The following is a 14,676-nucleotide window of genomic DNA, read 5'->3' as shown; positions in this document are numbered from 1 at the left end:
TCGCAGACTCAGCATTTTCTAGAGACCTGTATATACAATCGTAACAATTTGCTTCAACGCATCATGCAGCCGGCCATGTTTCAGATGTATCAGTTCTCAGATCCATGTAGGAAGAGACACAGCTTTAGGTCTGTATGATGAAGGAATGATTGACGAGCAGCTCGGGGATAAAACATGACGTATACATTAGAATAATGGATTCTGCTTTTATCCGTGAAGGTTCTAATTCTTCCAGGTCATGGTTATCTAAGAGGTTAAAACGCAAACGGACTAGTTTCCCAAAAAGCGACTCCAAGTGTCTGGCGGATGTCTCAGCTTCCCATTAATGGTATAAGATATGGACAGCAGTATCTGTGACGTCACAGATTTGTTACTAAACCACAGTTTTAAAGCCAATTGGCGGCCATCTTAGAAAAGCTCAGATCAAGGCACAAGAGATGATGAACTGAATTGTTATTGACTATGAAACCACGTCCATTTAGCTCAGCCAATATGCGCGAAGTGATTGCGGACCACGCCGCTTTTCATACAATTTAACAAGAGACATAAATGAGAATATATCAGACAAAAAAGGTAAATGTTGTGGAAACATTTTTGCTGCAAGTTTTAAGTGGATAACCAACCAGAAGGAGGTTTATCTCTTTCTTAGTTTTTTTTTAGTTTGAGATGACTTGTGTTCCATGAAATGACTGAGAACTTTATTGACTCATGATTTCATTGTGTGATTTGTACAAACAGTAGATTTCAATGAATCATTCAGCAAATTAATTTGGATACTGGGAGTCCTTAAAATAGTCATCATGTGTATCAAAAACCCACCAGCGTCATGAATACAAGTTGTTTGTTAGACCCTGCAGTGTGACTCATGGCTCACTCTGTTGTTAATTATATTTTTCAAAGGTTGTGTGTTATTGCAGAAATCCTCATCAGGGGTCGCACAGGAAAGGAGATAAGTGTTGCTGTAGCTCCTTCTATGACAACCATGGCACCAACCCAGCACCCCCACGAAATGTATGCGATTTTCTTTCATGTTTTGATTGTATTTTTAATGTTGTTTAAAGGTGTAAATTAAATAACTCTTGTGCCAAAATTCAAAGCACCAACTGTTGAGCGTTCCCATAGCACCTGCAACGGCCTCCAAAATTCTTTAGATGTCGCTGTTGCAGCTACACCAGGGAGTCGTTTATCTGAACGCCATGTTCCATTTTTCTTTGTCTGCTTTCATCTGCAAATATGATTAGATGTCCGTGTTAATCCAATCTGAGTTCTGTTTGGTTTGGCCATCTGCCATTTGACACACACACACACACACCCCCACACACACACACCCCCCCCACACACACACACACACACATACACACACACTACATACACCCGCTTACACCCACAGATACGCATGCATTCACACACCTGACAAGTTAAGTTAAATATAAAGCATTTTTTCCCAATCTTTAATAAACATTTTCTACCGTATAATGTGTTTCTCAAAGTCAAATATGTATCCTCATGTTGTCGTGAAACGGAAGGAAAAAAAAAGTTATTAATAAAATAATAAAGGTGTGAATGCTCCTGCGCGGGCGTCCTGCTATATCGCTTTAGTCAGACTGTTGCCATGGAAACCTCTTCTGAGGCTGCACTGCATCTTGTTATCGCTGTGAAGGCGTGTTGCACACACGCGCAAACACACGTTTGCACACACTCGGTCACACACACACACATGCAAACACACACATTCCTGGAAACTGAGAAACTGAGAACACACAATAGTCTCCCTTCACCATCTTGTTGTCAGCAGAGATCCAGACAAGAGGCAGGAGGACGACATAAGGGTGGTAAAATGAAATTGACGGGTTAAAGCTCCCTGGGCAGGGATCTCAGAGATCAATCCAGGTGAGATGTCAAATGTTTGGGACTAGGGCGGGGTATCATTGAAAGATTAAGTTCTGTATCGATTTCAATTCAGATGGTTTTGAATTATGAATATTGCTTATCAGTATTACGATCTGTTTTTCAATTTCCACTTCATGCATGCTCTTACCTCTACAGGCTATCGCCATGGGTTTCCTTGGGAGGTGACCCATAATGATGAGAACCAGGAGTAGAACCAGGGTTATGAGTGGAACTCCGTTTTTTTACGTGCAAAGAAAAAACACAGTCAAGTCTCAACATTTTTATTTGTGTTTCTATTAATCAAACCATAACTATAACATAAAACTGTGGTTAAGCCCTGTGACTTTGTTCAGAGAATCCTGTTTACAAAAAGTGGAAGTGATGTCAATGAGTCAGAGTGTAGCAACTTTCGGTACTGTCTGTATTTGCATAACTCTTTCTGAACGAGTTTTAAGATTTTGTTGTAGATACCAAGTACGGGTGTCATTTTAACGTCTGTTATCCTTACGGTCCGCAAAGGTGGCTATTTGTTGGAAGCTAACGTTAGTGCAGTGTCATACTTTGGCAAGTATGTAATTCTGACTCTGAGTTTGCATCATGGTGTGTATGGATGCAGGCCTTGTAAGTGACAATGGCGTGCATTAATAAATTTCATGCTTTATAATCAATATTGTAATTTTTTTTAATGAAAACCGATTAATACATTGTTCACCGATCCACATTGATGGGTTAATGCAACTTCATGGTGCAGAATCTAGTGAAGGGGAGATGAAGCCTCATGAACCGCACAAGCTTTCCATTCTATAGTTCATCCCTGGACCAAAGCTTTATGACGCTTCATTTATTCTTCTGCGCCATCAGCTCAGAATGCTGCACAGAAGAAAAAATCCCCTCTTTCTTCCAAGCTCCATGACTAAATATTGTCGGATGCTAAGAAGCAAATAATCCGCCAAATCCTAGAGATGTGAGGGAAGATCATTGTGTTTCCTGTCACAGTATGCAGGAAGCCACGAGTGCCTCTTAAACCAGTCACGTGGTATGCAGGTTCTCGAGGCCTCGGATGTCACCACATAACCAACCCCTGCCTCGATACATGCTTCAGGAAAATCGTCCTGGATTACTTGACAGACACTTCAAAGCCTCAGCACAGTAAGTCACATCACTAGCAGCATCGCCTGATGGAGCTGAATTATGATTCAGTGTCATACTTTTAGTTTATAAAAGATGCCCGGTTGAATTATGTTTGCAGATCAGAGCCAACAGCTGATGCTGCCTCATGAAGTCTCATGAACGCATCACTACCTATCCCTATTTTTAGGACTGTCAGGGGTCTTGGTTCTATGGTCAAATGTAATTGTCTGCAGAGATGTTGTTCCACAAAATACTGATCATCTATAGATTCAACATTTGTTCCTCATCCATGGACAGATCTCATCTCCAACCTGGACAGGAAATATTACCACTGTCTAACTGTGAACCATTGTGTTCGACTCAGAGAAGTTGATCCTTGTCCCTGGAAACCTTTAGCATCCAGTTAGCAAGAGAGTTTGAGTCTTGATGGAGTATACCATTACAGTACTTGAAAACAAGACACTTCAACCTGTGATTCAAACTATCAACCTACAGTGATTAAGCTGATCCTCATCTTTGATCTCGGTCAGATAGAGAAAGCATTTCAGCATACAATAGGAAGATTAAGTCAACAACCTTCTAAACACTGGCTGCGAGAAGATCCGTCCTTAAATTTCTGAACTAACCGGTCACAAGAGAAACCAAAGATTGCCTTCAAAGATTCTGTTAATGATGTATTGCTGGTCCACTGTTTAAAAAGAAAACCACATCAATCTTCTGAATCTGAGATCTACCTATCAGAAAATGATCTTCAATCATGTAGACACAGCTTGGCATCATCCAGGTATTTCAGGGAAATCTCATCTAGATGAGCTGTTGAGGCAGTTTCTACCTCAGTAATTTTGACAATCTCCTCCTACTCAAAAGAGGTTTTCAAATTAAGCGAAATGAACGTGTAAACATTGAAGGAATTAATCTTTGTAACAGATGAAGCAATGCGGAGGTACAAGTACAGTTTCTTACCACCTCTGAAGTCTCTCTGCGATCTGATGTCATCCCTTCCGTCTGTTGATAGCCTAGTTTTTCTCTTCAGGGACTGCCTTACCTTCTTTTATTAAACACAAAAGTGGTCTCTGAAACATTTACTCCTCGTCAACTGGGAGAACATGATAAATGAGAGTAACTGTCACCTTAACTTAGGAAGATACAGAATGCAGTTTTAGGCACAGGAAATAGAAATTCCTTTTTCAAATTTTCCCATTGTTGTAAAAGAAAAGTTATATCTTATCTTAACAACAATCCTAAGACAGATACACCAAGCAATCTTAAAAATATCTGCAAGATGTCTGATTCAATTACCAAATAATCAAAAATAAACCAACAAACTAGGAGGTTTAGACAAGGAAAGATAAACGATCCGAAGGCAAACCTGTATGACAAGCTGACGCAGGTCTATAGAAAGTCTGGAGTTTATGAAAGGCTGGATGATTGCAGATTACCATCATTAAAAGGTCCTGTCAGACACCGTCCGAAAGCGCTGTGTAAACTAGCTGCAACAATTTTCTGTCACACACAATTCAAAGAAAGTTAGCGGGCGCAAATAAATGGGGAAAAAATACCTGATTACTAAGACTTATTACTTCTATAGATATGTTATTTTTCTGTATTAAAAATCTTGCTTAATGTTAAACTTGTCAGGGGATCGGAATCGAGAGACCCAGATGCGGAAGGAGCCAGAATTCCGGTTAGATCAAAACAGTTTTAATCACAGATGATTCAGTCCGGAAAAAAAGAAATCGTAATCACAAAATCCAAAATCCAAAATGTGCCCAGGAAAAGGGGTAAAAAACAAAACATATTCACCACTCGAAAGGGAAAGCAGGAACTCAGACATGAGGCAGGGGCGCGGCTGACCAGCAACAAAAAAGATCAAAGAAGACTCACCTTAGAACTCGGGAAGCTGACAATGTCAGCAGTAAATAGTCCATCAATAATCTTAGAGCGATCCAAGGAATAACGAGAGCCAAACCTATTATTACTCCGAGACGAGACGAGACACTCCTTAAGAATAGGAAAATCAATCAGCCTCAACCCCGCATATCTGCCTGCACCTGTCACTGAAAAAAAAGGCATCACATGGTCAACATGACAACACTGGTGTTATGTATGTTTACATCTATTTCACATGTGCTTTTATTTCAGGATAGCTCTCATTGAAGGAATGACATATTTATCTTGAAAAGGGAGACTCGGTGACAATTCAAGTTCACTCATTTATCAGTCTCTGTTTGAAGCTGCAGCCTTAATTCTGGGCCCCTGACTCTTGTTCAGGGCTGGACACGAAGAGTCACATGTTGCATGACAGTAAACAAACAGGGGCAAGGAGAACAAAAGGAGATAAAAGAGTTTGGGCCTCATTCCAAACAGGGATGGAATCCCTCGTCAATTAAATGAGGCGGTGAAAGTGAATACTGTGTGCAAGTACTAACCTACACATAAAAACCTGACTCACTATTCTGATTCACGGTTTTCAAACCTACAGCTGAAGCCAAACGACAACAACATAAAACGGATCACATTCAGTGTCTATTGTATTTTAAACAACTACTCAATATTTTTAATTTCCGTCTAAGGTGGAGAAATAAGGTATTCCTGGCTAATCCTTGTTTATCTCTCCATTTACCTCCTCTTATGCTCTCTCACTTCTTGGTTAGCAGGCGAGTGTGTGTGATGTGAATTTTAACATTTCCCAAACACACTCCCGGGACGCCGACGCTCCCTCCCCTTCTCCTCACGAGGATCTGCTCGGCTTGTGAACGCATCATCACACAGGATCAGGACATGATCCCGCCGTCACGGTAACAGCCATGAGCATAATTCGTCAAGAGGAGCTGGGGAATCTGTTGAGGACAGAAAACTGACTGTGCCTGGAACAGAGATCGTAACAGTGACACTAGTTAGGAAGGTTAATCCACCCGGTTTCCTTGTTAAACTTGATTAAAATGATTGCGGTCCAGATTTAATTATCAATTAATAACGATTAGACATTTTTGGTTACTCTAAACAGTATAGTTCCAATTCGAGAATATTTGTGTCAACATTTTGAGCCTCTTAGGAAAGCATAAAACAATGCATTACACATGCCAGGACTGTATGTGGAATTAAGATGCTCTAACAAATAAACAATATACAAAGAATATACAGTTGCAGTCCTGAAGGGGCAATGAGACATATATTGGTAGTCCTGATGTTGGTCTTAGTCCCTGGATACAATACCCTTATAATTCTGCTTACTTTTTAAAATTGTAATATTAATTTTCAATATTCTCATCAACATATCTTTATCTTGGAGGGAGGAGGTCAGTCCACATGCCACAGGTACCGCATGTCTTTTCTCTGTCGGACTTTGTTGAGTCGTTTAGTATTTGCCATAAAGTTCCTAAAGCTGTTGTCCTAAATGTTGTCGTCAAACCGAATCAATGCCATTGACTGGACTATGCTAGAGCCATCACAGTGTGGAAAAGAAACAGGTTTGGTGATGAGAGTTGTCTTCTCAAAATTCACCCAACCTATACTTCCCTGGTTCAGAGAGAAATCACGATAGCAGAAGTGTAAGTCAAAGACGGCTTCTTTCATTAGGGGATGGCAGATCGCATCCACTCTAATCAGGGGTAAAGTTTTAAAGCCCACCTATGTGTTTTGTGCAGTATTCACAAGACTCATACAGCACCCTACCATCCCCAGATAAATGGTCAATTTTAAAGTTCAAATGTTCGGATCAGATCAGAGGAGACACTGGCCAGAGTATCTCCCCCAGTTCTTGTTTAAGTACAACACCATAGTGCGTAAATCGACTGGTAAAACATTCCTCATGTCGGGCGACACTTATCTGTTGACTTCTTACTTGGTTATCTTCCTGCGACTAGGTGGCTGAGCATTGTTGGCAGATGCATATTGCGTTTGACTGTTCAAAGGGACAATTGGAGGCTACAGCTAGGCAGTCAAAAGAATGGTACGATAAGGGGCACAGGATAAACTAATAAGGAACCACAAGTGAAGAGTGCATTTGCAGGACCATGATGTTCGTGAACGGAACAAGTCTTCAGGTTCAGAGACCACTAAATCCAAAACCTAGTTGCCCCAGGTTATGATTGAAAGTGATAAGACAACTGCACCGAACGATGTTGGAGCGAGCTCTGTTACCTTCTTCTGCGCATTGTCAGGTGAGACCGCCGAGTTCACCAGATGAGAGAGCCTGAGTAGGAAGTCATGAGGAAGTGATGGAGGATGAAGAGTAGCTGCTGGTGGAGGCGAAGACACCTGCACGTCAACGGCCTGAAAGCAAATTGACTCTAATGCTGTCAGAAGAATGTTTGTCTGGTACTGTCCACAAAGTGAATGTGTTGTTTTTCCTTCTTTTTAACTTGATCTTTCCTTACTGAATAATAACTTGATTCGCTAGATGTTTTAAACATTCTTTAATGGCTGCAGCACTCTTCCAGTCTGTCACATTATTTTCTTGTTTTTACATTTCTTTCTAATTCCAGGTTTTCATCTGGTTTTCACCAATGATTTATACTATGTATATTATGCGGTTGATAACGATCATAACAGCAGCAACAACAAGAATATTAATAATAATATACAAAAAATAAGCATCATCTGCTCTGTAATTACACTGATTACATTATTATACACTCAGCAGAAGCTCATCCACTTCTCTTGAACATATCGTGAGGCTCTGCAGAAGGTAGTTTGGCTCCTTATTCATCACCTGACATTTTCCCTGCATGCATGAATAGTCAGCAGTGACAAAGGCTCATATTCCACACAAGGCAGTCACTGTTCCACTTTCAACACTGTTTAGGAAAAACAAAAAAAAGTTCTGCTCAACCGACACGTGTGTGAGGTGTGATGATAGTTTTGAATGGACGGCTGAAATATTTGTATTGGTACAGAAGACATTCTGAATGCTGTCCAGAGCTAATGGTTCACCTCATCTCTCAGAACAACCTTTATATTTAGAAAGATCAGTGTGGTTTCCAGAGATGCATGAGGATAATCTCCCTCATTCGATACAACGGGTTCTGATCACCTTCTGCTCTCCCAGCATCCAAACATCAGTCATCCAGCTGTGGAACTGAAGCTTTAAATAAGCAACCAGTTGAAGTACATGGCGTTGCACAGGGATTTTTAAAAGATACAAAACAGTAGTGATGGGTTGATGAGGCCTCATGATGCTGCATCAGTTGTTGGAGCTGTATCATGATTCACTGTCATCATTTTGGAACACCACTAGATGGCACTCTCAGTTTAAAAATGATGCCCGATTCATTGAGTTTGTGAATCAGAGGTAAATATTATATGGCAGAGAGTGACATCTAGTGGTCTTTCAAAATGATTAAACTGAATCATGATACAGCTCCAACAACTGATGCTGCATCATGAGGCTTCATCAACCCATTACAAAAAGAACACGAAAAACGTTTTTAAATACAAAGACCATGTTATTATGGTTTAATATTTACTATCACTTAACGTGTGGGAAAAAGAAACGTCTATAACGCTATTGTAGCACTTATAATAAAGGAGTTGTTACCACACAACTGCCTTTTTGGCATTTTGGGAGAAATTATGCCAAAAAAACATGCTTAGTCCAGACACAGAGCAGTTCAAGAAGATCTCTGTAGGTCTCACTCAGCACCTGTGAGAAGGAAACCAAGGTGCCTCGAGTGCCCTTCATAGATATAGCTGACTAGTTCTGGTTCTGAGGAGCAGCATAGGTAAACTGGTATCTCCAGATGAAAATCTCTGTGGCAATTGTAGAAGTACTGTAATTTATTAATTTCAACTTGTCTCAGCTTGTCCTTGACATTGGTTTCAGTAAATCTACAAGTTGTTTGGTATACATCAGACACATACAAACATTTTCAGCTGTCGTCAATTTTGAACAGTTTTCACACTTCAAATCTAATCCGGGCTCGGCTCTCTCACGGCGAGACACTGAGGGACTGATTTCCACTTCACTCACGAAAATGACCACAATACTGGAACTGGAATTGCTACACTTACGAGAGAAACTCGTTTCCAAAGCTAGACTCACCATTCACTATAAGCTCCCTAAAAGACTGCTTGAAAAAAAAGGTGTAAACTCTGGATTTGTTAATTTTGCTTAGTGAATTCAAGGGTTACTTTTGACGATGGAGGGTCTTCTGACTTCTTAGTGAAGGTTTTAGAGGGAATGGCATTTAGATCAGGTCAAGGAAATATTTCACTTGAAATATAAATCTACTTGTGACTCTTGAATCTCATTGAAATTGACTAAAATTATTGAAAAATGTCAGATACAGTAATTCTCTTAATTTGGTGTTTTTATTCGTCTTTCTATACTTGTCTTTCTCTATATACTCACGGAGCAAATTCAACGCTTTTTGCCTGTTAAAAGAGTCTGCAGCTAGATACTATCAAATATATTAAAAATTTCTTAATTTTAAACTGAAAAAAAAAAACCTTTTCACTGCTCTCCCGATGAGGATGAGTCATTGAGGAACAAAAGCTGGTCTGTACTCCAGTTTCATCAATTGTTGAAGCCAAATGACGTCACTTTCTTATTTTATAGAACATAACGAGCCCCCTTTGGCTCTGTGTTGACGCAAACGCAAACGTAAATGGCTGTTGGTCGTCAATAATGTAGCAGAAAATGAAGGATAATATTGTTGCCATAGTAACAAGACCTTGACCAAAGCACTTTCCTTCATTTTCCAGCTCCCACTCTGCTCTGCTGAGATTCTACAGCAGAATTATTATTCTGTGCGGCGATGAAAGCAACAACATTTTCATCAAAGAAAAAAGAATATCCATGAAGCAGTATTTTTTTTATTTTAGGTTTGATTGCCTTAAATGGTGTTTTTAATATCATAGAAACACAAATGAGCGTAGATGAAACTGAAAAACAATACACCGGAGTAATATCAAAACAGTTGAAACTAAAATGAATATTTTGAATTTACCAAAATGAACACAGCTAAACTAATAAACACATAAACACATGTTTTTATTAGTATTTTGACTGTGTTTGATTTAACTTGTGTTCTTGTTCTTATTTCATAATTATTGTCTTGAACGTTTTTCGACTCAATTTTTCAATGAATTCACCCTAAATAAAATAAATAATTTCCGGCATCATCTTATTTTAATCGAATGTCCATCTTAACCCTCCATTGTGTTATCCTTGTCTTAAATAAAATTGCGACTGATCATCTAAGACATCAAGTTGGGCCTTTTATATGACGGAAGGTTATTCATCTATTTGTTGATGATTAACTCGTTTAATCTGCCCCTTGACCCTGAAGACTCCACTACAGTAATGGTATTCAAAAATGTCGACAGAGTTCTGCGCGGACAATCAATCTGTCGAAGGGTCCAAGGGCATCTCTCGATTTAGCCTTCAGCTCCTCGTCTCCACGGCAACCACATCTAAAATTGCGTTGCCATCCTGATCTGGGATCGTTTGATGAGGAGGTTCACTTAAACTCATTACAGTGGGGGACGAGGTGGAGCTCTCACCCATCATTACCTGAATTGGTGGAATAGCAGCTGCGTGTTTTTCACCTGCTGCCAATTTAGATCCACTCAGAGGGAGATCCAGAACCAACTAACATCCCTGAGTGACTTTAATGCAACATAGGCAATCGAATATTTTCCTCCGCGGGTCCTGGATGAAGTGACTTGATAGAAGACTCACTCAGATCTATATAATAAAACCGTTAACAATAGTAACTTTGGAATAATGTTCAATAAAAGATGGTTCTATATCATTTATAAAGCAGTTTTTTTTTTAATATCATTTATATATATGGTGACTCTTATACGTGGCCGTCAAGCCAAAAGAAGGAAGGGACAAATGAAGAATTTTGTACAATGGGAAAACTTAAATAAATAAAAGGACATTTTAAAATAAGCCTTAGTCTTCATTTGACTGTATGTCAGAACATTGACCCTGAGATAACACAAGGGTTAAGAAAAAATTAGTAAGATAGCCATAGGAAAATGTTTTAACACATTAGTTTTAACTTTTTGAAGGCTTCATACATGGAGTCAGAGGGCCACGTGCGGTGGGCCTTACAGTACTTTGCCCAGGTCTGGTATAACGGAAATACATTAAACAATTTAGAAACACATTTATGATGGTTTGCTCATTTCCGATCTTTGCAGAGGTTCCGAAAATGTGTTTTATCTGAAATATATCTAATAAATGTAACATAAAAAAAAATAGCCCAATAATACTTTGTAAATAAGTTTAAAAAAAATCATGAGAACAAATTTTAAAAAGGCAGACCATAAAGGTACAGAACAGAAAAATGCATTCTATTATGAGGTTTAAAACAAACCATCCAAAAGTTATGGAAACACCTCAAAAACATTGTGTATCAAAATCAACTGTATTAGAGCTGAAAAAAGACATGTTGACCTCTGACCAGTTTAGTGACAATATCACTATCATTTGGTGAACATGCACACACACTAGTGTCTCATCACACACACATACACACACTGCCAAACACACACTGGTCTCCACACACACACTCAAATCAACACGCGTCCTCCCACTCGCTTCCTCCTTTCACACATTATTGAAAAGAAGAAGAATCTGTAGCTCTCCACTCTCTCCTGCCCAGAATTGATTTTCTGTAGCCTTCCAAGAGGAGAGCAGAATAATGAGATCACAGCATGCATTTTTCATGGACACGATGAAAGACACAGCCCGGAATCTGCATTTCAAATAAACTGCAGCCCACGTCCCGCCCCTAAAGACCCTTCGCCTTCTCGCGGAGTGAACTCATCCTTCAGCGCCGGAAGCGAAGACCTTTAGGAAACTTTAGCACGGAGTGACTCTGCAGAAAACAGATGCTGTTCCCTTTTTTCGGTGCATTACTTCACCATCGTCATGACCTAAACCGCAATGCATTGTGGGCTGATGTTGTTAACAGGTACTCAAAGATTGACAATCTTGTTTATGATTGCGTGAAGTTCGGCTCGTCTTTTGGTTTTGACACCCGCGCTGATCCAAAGTGACGCCCCTGAAGACTACATGAGCGTTTTGACTTGGTAATTGTTCTACACGTCCTCCTCCCGCGGCCTTTGTCTCGCTGTGCAATTGTCTGTCGTCATCGTCTGCTGGAGACGCTGAGGAGCCGCAGCGAAGACATCAGAGCTTGAATCTGTGGTGACAGCTCGAGCGGGTTGTCTGAAGACGTGAAGGAATCATTGATGTATCTCACGGAGCTAGAAATTCTGATTTATCTTTGTTGGTCACTGGACTGTTTCAGACGAAATCGGATTTGTTATTTCTTCAGTATTTATTGTCAATAAAGTGCTCACTCTATTCTCAGGGAACTCATTTTGTCTGATAGTCACAACTCATATTCCCTTACATTTAAACTCTGTGCATTGCGTTCACCTCCACTGGCCTGATCTGCTACTGGGAATCAGAGCAGTGGATCTTCACTAGTGAATAATATCAGTGTCACAAATGTGCCGCGGCGCGTTCCCGCTGCCGTCTGATGATAAATGTCTCCCAGCAGTTCTGAAATAGAAATCACAGATTATTCCGGACAGCTGAGCTGTAAGACCCTGTGAAGTCGTAACAACGTCTCTGAAAGCAATTATTCTCTGATCTGTTGCAGGGCATGATGACCTAAAGGTATTACAGTATGTTCTGAAACATTCCAGGTCATTTCGCTTTTATCCAAAGTGACTAAGAAAAGTCCATTAACCATAATGGATGTTCAAAGCAAGAAAATGAGGAAGCAAACCAAGTTCCAACCAGCAGAAGAGTGATGAAGGAAGACAATGATCTGAGTGACATTGACAGGTTTGTTTCAGTGAACATGATTGGCTGCACATTCACATTCCCTTAATAAACAACAAACTTTAAACACTAAAGTTTTTTTATTTTTTATTGCCGCACATCCGTAGGTTTGTTTTTTTTAGTTATGACAGAAAATTAGGCTGACTTGCTGCTGTATGGATGGATGAGTAAATCAAATACTGGATGTGATATCAAGTTGTGACGGCATAAATAGGATGGTTTGTGTTTGTGGACATATGACTGGATGTAACCAGAGTAAGATTTTCAGATGGACCTTATGACAGAGAAAGATGGATATATCACTAAAAGATGGAGGTATGATTGTACGATGATTGTACGTTGATGGAAATATTATCAGAAGATGGATGCATGATTGGCAGATGGACGTGAGATTGGAAGATGTACATATGATTGAATGATTGACGTATGATTGGAAAAAGGACTTGTGATTGGAAGATGGACGTAAGATGCAAGAAGGAGGTGAGATGGAAGATGGAGGTGAGATGGAAAATGGATGGATGATTTTAAGATGGACATATGAATGGAAGATGGATGTGACATGAAAGAAGGACAGATGATTGGAAGATTCGACATGAGATTGAAGAATGGAGGTGAGATGGAAGATGGAGGTGAGATGGAAGATGGAGGTGAGATGGAAAATGGATGGATGATTGGAAGATTCGACATGAGATTGGAAGATGGAGGTGAGATGGAAGATGGAGGTGAGATGAAAGATGGATGGATGATTGGAAGATTCGACATGAGATTGAAGAATGGAGGTGAGATGGAAGATGGAGGTGAGATGGAAGATTGATGGATGATTGGAAGATTCGACATGAGATTGGAAGATGGAGGTGAGATGGAAGATGGAGGTGAGATGGAAGATGGAGGTGAGATGAAAGATGGACGTATGATTGGAAGATAGACGTGACACCATTTATTTCCTTGTTCCTGGTACTGTGGTGAGTCGTGGTGGACATCAAGTGTTGGGTACACACCAACCAACCACCAGCAGGAGGAGCAGAAGCGCGTAGAAGAAGTCTTGGTCCTGCAGTAAAATAATTCTCTTTATCACACACTGAAGTCATGGCTTGCTCATCTTTCAACAGATTTCACAGCAGATGGATGCGCTCTCTATTTGTTCTGTTGTTCTGTGATTGCAAATGTTCTGCTGACAACAGTCCAGCAGGTCCAAAAGAAAACTCATGCCAAGGGACAATTTGGCAGAACAGGATGACGCATTAGTTAGTTTTGATTTCACAATGGTGCCAAGAACATTCATTGCAGAGCATACTTTCTGAAGCTGTTTGTATGACCAGCAGCTGTTTTTAGACTCCTTCGCTGTTTCAAGACATCATGATTGTCTGTGTAGCGGCGTCATCCTTCATCAGTGGAGCTTTGGTGCACCTCCCATCCACGTCTGATTACAAGACTATAAAAAGATCTAAGACAACATCTAAAAAACTTCACAAATATTATTATTTTTGGATATTTTTGGTTATGATTGGTACATTATATAAATAATGGATCTTAAATATACATAACTTAGACTGGACGACCTGTCCAGTTAGTCTATGACTGTCATGTGACCACCAAACTGCTATCCAGGAGTGGGTCAGGGACAGTAAGTAAGTAACCTGGTAGATAAAACAAGAAATTGACCAAACTAAAGTTTTTATCTCTTATTTATGCAGAAAGTTGGCAACACCTAAACCAAGGTTTTAGAATGTTTTAAGGCTAAAATATCACCAAGACAGTATCTGCTACCCCGAGGACATTGCAAAAGAGATTGGAAGATATCTACCAGCAATATTCTAGATACCTCTTAAACAGACCGAGACAAA

The sequence above is a fragment of the Callionymus lyra genome, chromosome 2, assembly GCF_982586985.1.
Source record: "Callionymus lyra chromosome 2, fCalLyr1.hap1.1, whole genome shotgun sequence".
NCBI lineage: Eukaryota > Metazoa > Chordata > Actinopteri > Syngnathiformes > Callionymidae > Callionymus > Callionymus lyra.
Note: the sequence above shows the minus strand (reverse complement) of the source record.